At 39.1% G+C, this 6669-nt stretch overlaps 1 pseudogene; it reads right to left on the bottom strand.

Moving 5' to 3' along the window:
• Positions 1-1871: 1871 nt before the first annotated feature.
• LOC112865947 (cardiolipin synthase (CMP-forming) pseudogene) lies at positions 1872-2462 on the bottom strand (annotated as a pseudogene).
• Positions 2463-6669: the final 4207 nt, after the last annotated feature.

Here is a 6669-nt window from a genome sequence, read left to right on the forward strand (position 1 = left end):
ACAGGAAACCATCAAAACCTTAGAGGAGAAAGCAGGAAAAGACCTCTCTGACCTCAGCCGTAGCAATCTCTTACTCGACACATCCCCAAAGGCAAGGGAATTAAAAGCAAAAGTGAATTACTGGGACCTTATGAAGATAAAAAGCTTCTGCCCAGCAAAGGAAACAACCAACAAAACTAAAAGGCAACCAACGGAATGGGAAAAGATATTTGCAAATGACATATCGGACAGAGGGCTAGTATCCAAAATCTATAAAGAGCTCACCAAACTCCACACCTGAAAAACAAATAACCCAGTGAAGAAATGGGCAGAAAACATGAATAGACACTTCTCTAAAAAAGACATCCGGATGGCCAACAGGCACATGAAAAGATGTTCAGCGTCGCTCCTTATCAGGGAAATACAAATCAAAACCACACTTAGGTATCACCTCACGCCAGTCAGAGTGGCCAAAATGAACAAATCAGGAGACTATAGATGCCAGAGAGGATGTGGAGAAACGGGAACCCTCTTGCACTGTTGGTGGGAATGCAAACTGGTGCAGCCGCTCTGGAAAGCAGTGTGGGGGTTCCTCAGAAAATTAAAAATAGACCTACCCTATGACCCAGCAATAGCACTGCTAGGAATTTATCCAAGGGATACAGGAGTACTGATGCATAGGGGCACTTGTACCCCAATGTTCATAGCAGCACTCTCAACAATAGCCAAATTATGGAAAGAGCCTAAATGTCCATCAACTGATGAATGGATAAAGAAATTGTGGTTTATACACACAATGGAATACTACGTGGCAATGAGAAAAAATGAAATATGGCCTTTTGTAGCAACGTGGATGGAACTGGAGAGTGTGATGCTAAGTGAAATAAGCCATGCAGAGAAAGACAGATACCATATGGTTTCACTCTTATGTGGATCCTGAGAAACTTAACAGGAACCCATGGGGGAGGGGAAGGAAAAAAAAAAAAAGAGGTTAGAGTGGGAGAGAGAGCCAAAGCATTAGAGACTGTTAAAAACTGAGAACAAACTGAGGGTTGATGGGGGGTGGGAGGGAGGAGAGGGTGGGTGATGGGTATTGAGGAGGGCACCTTTTGGGATGAGCACTGGGTGTTGTATGGAAACCAATTTGACAATAAACTTCATATATTAAAAAAAATACATTAAAAAGAGCACAGAAACTGAAATCATCACCTGTTTTAAGATAGAATTTAGAGGGGCGCCTGGGTGGTTCAGTCGGTTGAGCCTACAAGTCTTGATTTTGGCTTAAGTCATGATCCCAGGATCGTGGGACTGAGCCCCGTGTCAATGGGGAAAGGGAGAGAGAATCCCAAACAGACTCCACACTGTCAGCACAGAGCCTGACACGCTCAGCGTGGAACCTGACACGGGGCTCAATCCCACGATCCTGGGATCATGACCTAAGCCAAAATCTTGAGTTGTATGCTCAACCGCCTGAACCACCCAGGCGCCCCTCTAAATTCTATCTTAAAACAGGTGATGATTTCAGTTTCTGTGTTCTTTTTAATGTATTTTGAAATGATTGATAATAATTGGAATACTTGTTGTTTGTAAATTAAACAAGAACCCCAAAATAAAAAAAATGCTATGCTAAGTTCTACTTGTATTTAAAAACACACTGGAAATTCTGCATATCCTCATGATAAAGCTTATTTTCAATGCACAGTACTTCAATTTTGATGACATGGTTTTTTATGACACGTCTTTTTTCAGGCTGAGCACTCAAATGGGAAATTCCTGTAGATTTCCAAGTGGCCTTGGTGCCAGTGATGCATATTGCTTCCCTCCTAATGTTGATGGATAACTTTCCTCGACATTTTTTCACCTGATCAGCATTCGGAGCATAATGCTAGTAACTAAGCTGAGGCAGCTGTGCTGCAAAATATCAAACACCACGTCTGAAGATGAATCCTGTCAGCATAACTGAACAGCAGAGGTGCCAAAGAAACTGCCAAAATCAACCGGGCTGCGATGTTTACTTTGCTGACGAACGTTGGCTTTAATTTAGCAGTGACACAGCAAGGATTGAAAAACTTAGCAACTGTTCTCAGCATTGGAAGAATTCAATAGCGGACATAAAAATATTGGTAGCCACCAATATTACATCTGTGACGTTATCATATAAGCAAGTGAAACTGGAGTAAGACTTGCATAGATCAAGCTAATATTTAGGGTGCCATTGGGATTTTACCAGCAAGTGGACCAAGAACGTTTCCCAAATTGACTCACAATTGTCCCAATTTCAAGCAATAAATCCACCCAACAGATCAGTGAACCCAACTAACGCAACAACTCCTCGGGCAACACCAAAATCTTCTCCAGTAATCCAAGAGCCCCAAACTGGGGCCAAGTTGATTCTCGTCATTGACAACATACATGGAATCGTCTGTGGGTTTTCTTACAGGCTTGGTGGTGCTTGCCAGGCCCCATCGTCTGCCTAGAGCCTCGGTGGCAGTTATGAGGACCACCTTTCTTGTGCCCAAGCAAAGGCCTCTCCCAGGGGATTAATATCTCTCATCTAGTTGACTTGTTTTCTCTTCGGGTGTCTAACACCAGGTGTCAGGTGTCTGCCTCATCCACTGTTTACAGCTTCAATGACTTTTTTTTTTTTAATTTTTAGAAATTCTATTAAAAAAAATATACCCATTGGTTTTCACAGTGACACCTTTTTATTAGGGTTTATTTCTTCATTAATTAATTTAAATATACTTATGTCCTATCTCTTAGATTTCAATCCCGTTATCTCACGTTTTTAGGGCTCAAATCCTGCTATTTACTGTCTGCTGACTTGTGCTCGTGGTGATGTTCTCCTCATGTGTTTTGAAAATGTTGATTCTGAGCTCATCACTGATGAGCCTTGCTTGTTTTTCCTAAGAGAAATTCTTGTGGCCTGGCTTGGCCTCCCTCCAGAATTTTCCACTTAATTTTCTCAGAATTAAGTGAGCTATCACTGGCTTGGGATCAATTATTAGAATTCCTTGGCCTGTAGTTTCTGGGACCGTGAGAATAGCCAAAAAGAAATACCCAAGAGAAAATCAAATACAAATCCTCATGAAATAAAGCTCCAGGTTTGCATATTCTTGACTGAAACTATTTTATTTTTTCCTCACTTAGATTCTAGGTGAAAACAGAGATATTCTTTGCTATCATTCAGTGCTGGTGGATGGATTTTGTTTTTCTAGTTCACCTTTTTACCGAGCCTTTTACTTGTAGACGATTCTGGCTGTGTGTACAGGCCTCAGTGCTAACTTCTATTCTTTGCAGGACCAATAGCTCATTTTCAGGGCTCACCAGGTGGCAAAATCTAGGTGCCCAAGTTACTGAGTTCTAGCATCTTCCTCAGGAAGCCACAGGCTTTGTTCTCACTACTTACTATTCTCACTACTCTCCTTTATACCTTTCTCTTGTTACTGACATCTATATATTTCTTCCTTTTTCTTGTGAATTCATCTATGCATTTAAATTTTATATTTAATGCCTCATCTGAATGCCTCATCTAGATTTTGGCATGTGAGAAGTACAAAATGGTCAAGTAGGGTTCCTTTGCTTCCTTGAACCCTAACACACTATGACTACTCTGCACAAGTAACCCAAGGAAAGATCTAGGGTCCTAAATACCAAGACCTCTGGAGGATTTATATTGATTCTGCTGCTGATACAGGAAGTATTTTGAAAAGATGTATTTTTAGTCCATTCTGGCAAGTAACAAATCAGAAGAGTTCTAGAAAGCCATTCTATTAGGCAGAGCTCAATGGTGAGAATAGACCAGGGACTACATCCAAGGGAGAATTTTTTTCTGTTCCTCTTCAAGCATTTCCAGGCTGATTTGTTTCTTGAACCTTCAAGGCAGAAGGAGGTGTTTCTGGGTATTCTTGATCTTATCTATATACATTCCTTTATTCAAATTCAGCATTTAGGGGAGGGGAGGAAGAGGGTAGGCAATTATTACCTAATTATGTTAATTGACATCAAAAACATTGGGGCAACATTATTAAAATTATAAATAAAAGAAAGAAGATATTCATACATAATCCCATGGTCCTAAAATATACTTTTAATTTTCCATGATCCTTTCTAATCCTTTTTCATTTGTGTAGATTTTAGATTCTTTTAATTATAGTATAGATATAATTTTACATTATGCTTTTTCTATCAGAAATATTTTTTATGTCATTCCTTACTCCTTATGTTTGTAATTCCTTAAATAATTCTTTTTGTTGTGATAAAATATACATAACATAAAACTTTCCATTTTAACATTTTTAAGTGTACAATTAAGTAGCATTAGGTGTACCCGTATTGTTGTACAAACATCACCACTGTCCATTTCCAGAACCTTTTCATCATCCCAAACGGAAACTCTGTAACACCCTGAAATGCATTACCCTTGTCCTCCATTCAAAGTAAAACTGTAGGTCAGGTGGGGTAGCTGGTTTCTGAGGTCTGCTCTCTACCATTACGGCCATCCAAAGTCTGCAGATAGGAAAGAAAGTTAAGGTTCCCTGACCATCCTAGCTCTCATTGTTCTTACCTCTCCACTCCCGAAGGAAGAAATGAGGGCAAAACCATTTTAGATTGATAATAAGTTTCCTATTGTCCTGATAGACTGTACAGCATGTTACAAAAGTAACAGTGATTGGAAATAAACACAATAGAAACTAAAACAACAAAAAAAACACATCAATGAAACCAAGATCTGGTCCTTTGAAACGATCAACCAAATAATTAAACTTTAGTCAGACTTCTAAAAAAAAAAAAGGAGACAGGGAGAGAGAGAGAGAGAGAGAGAGGACACAAATAATCAAATCAGAAATGAAAGAGGAGAAATAGGGGCACCCTGTGGCTCGGTAGGTTAAGCATCTGATGTGGCTCGGGTGATGATCTCCCAGTTCCTTGCGTCGGGCTCTGTGCTGACAGCTCAGATCCTGGAGCCTGGTTGGGATTCTGTAACTCCTTCTCTCTCTATCCCTCCCCTATTCACACTCTGTTTCTCTCTCTCTCTCTCAAAAATAAATAAATAAATAAAACTTTTTTAAAAAAAGAAAGAGGAGAAATAACAACCAACACCACAGAAATATAAAACATTATAAGAGAATATTATGAAAAATGATATGCCAACAAATTGGACAACCTAGAAGAAACAGATAAAGTCCTAGAAACATATAACCTCTCAAAACTGAATCAGGAAGAAATAGAAATTTTGAACAGACCAATTTTCAGCAGTGAAATTGAATCAGTAGTCAAAAAAACTCCAAGCAAATAAAAGTCCAGGACCGGATGGCTTTACAAGTGAATTCTACCAAACATTTAAAGGAGAGTTAATACCTATTCTTCTCAAACTGTTCCACAAAGTAGAAAAGGAAGGAAAACTTCCTAATTCATTCTGTGAAGCTAGCATTCTCCCAACACTAAAACCAGGTAAAAGAGAACTACAAAAAAGGAGAACTACAGGTCAATATCTCTGATGAACATATGCAAAAATCCTCAACAAAATATTAGCAAAGCAAATCCAATGATACATTAAAAAAAATCATTCACCATAGTCAACTGGGATTTATCCCTGGGATGCAAGGGCCGTTCCATATTTGCAAGTCAATTAATATGATATATCACATCGACAAAAGAAGGGATAAAAACCATATGATCATTTCAATAGATGCAGAAAAAGCATTTGACAAAGTACAACATCTATTCATGATGAAAACCCTCAAAAGAGTAGGTTTAGAGGGAACATACCTCAACATAGTAAAGGTCTTATATGGGAAAACCACAGCTGACATCATACTGAATGGGGGAAACCTGAGGGCATTTACCCAGGGTCAGGAACAAGATATGGATGTCCACTCTCACTACTATTATTTAAGGTAACACTGGAAGTCCTAGCCACAGCAATCAAACAAGAGGAAGGAATAAAAGGCATCCAAATCAGTAAAGAAGAAGTAAAACATTCACTATTTGCAGATGGCATGATACACTATATGGAAAACCCTAAAGACCACCAAAAAACTACTAGAACTGATAAATGAATTCAGTAAGTTGCAGGAAACAAAATCAATGTACAGAAATCCATGGAATCTTTTAAAATATAATTTATTGTCAAATTGCTTTCTATACAACACTCAGTGGTCATCCCAACAAGTGCCCTCCTCAATGCCCATCGCCCACTTTCTCCAACCCCCCATCAACCCTCAATTTGTTCTCAGTATCCAAGAGTCTCTTATAGTTTGCCTTCTTCCGTCTCTGTAAATTTTTCCCCCTTCCCCTCCCCCATGGTCTTCTGTTAAGTTTCTCAAGATCCACATATGAGTGAAAACATATGGTATCTGTCTTTCTCTGCCTGACTTATTTCACTTAGCATAACAGTCTCCACTTCCATCCACGTTGCTTCAAATGGCCAGATTTCATTCTTTCTCATTGCCAAGTAGTTTTCCATCATATATATAAACCACATCTCTTTATACATTCATCAGTTGATGGACATTTAGGCTCTTTCCATAATTTGGCTATTGTTGAAAGTGCTGCTATAAACATTGGGGTACAAGTGCCCCTATGCATCAGTACTCCTGTATCCCTTGGGTAGATTCCTAGCAGTGCTATTTCTGGGTCATAAGGTAATTCTAGTTTTAATTTTTTGAGGAACCTCCACACTGTTTT

This window comes from Puma concolor, chromosome D1, assembly GCF_028749965.1.
Source record: "Puma concolor isolate L17-30 chromosome D1, mPumCon1.1.hap2, whole genome shotgun sequence".
Taxonomy (NCBI): Eukaryota; Metazoa; Chordata; class Mammalia; order Carnivora; family Felidae; genus Puma; species Puma concolor.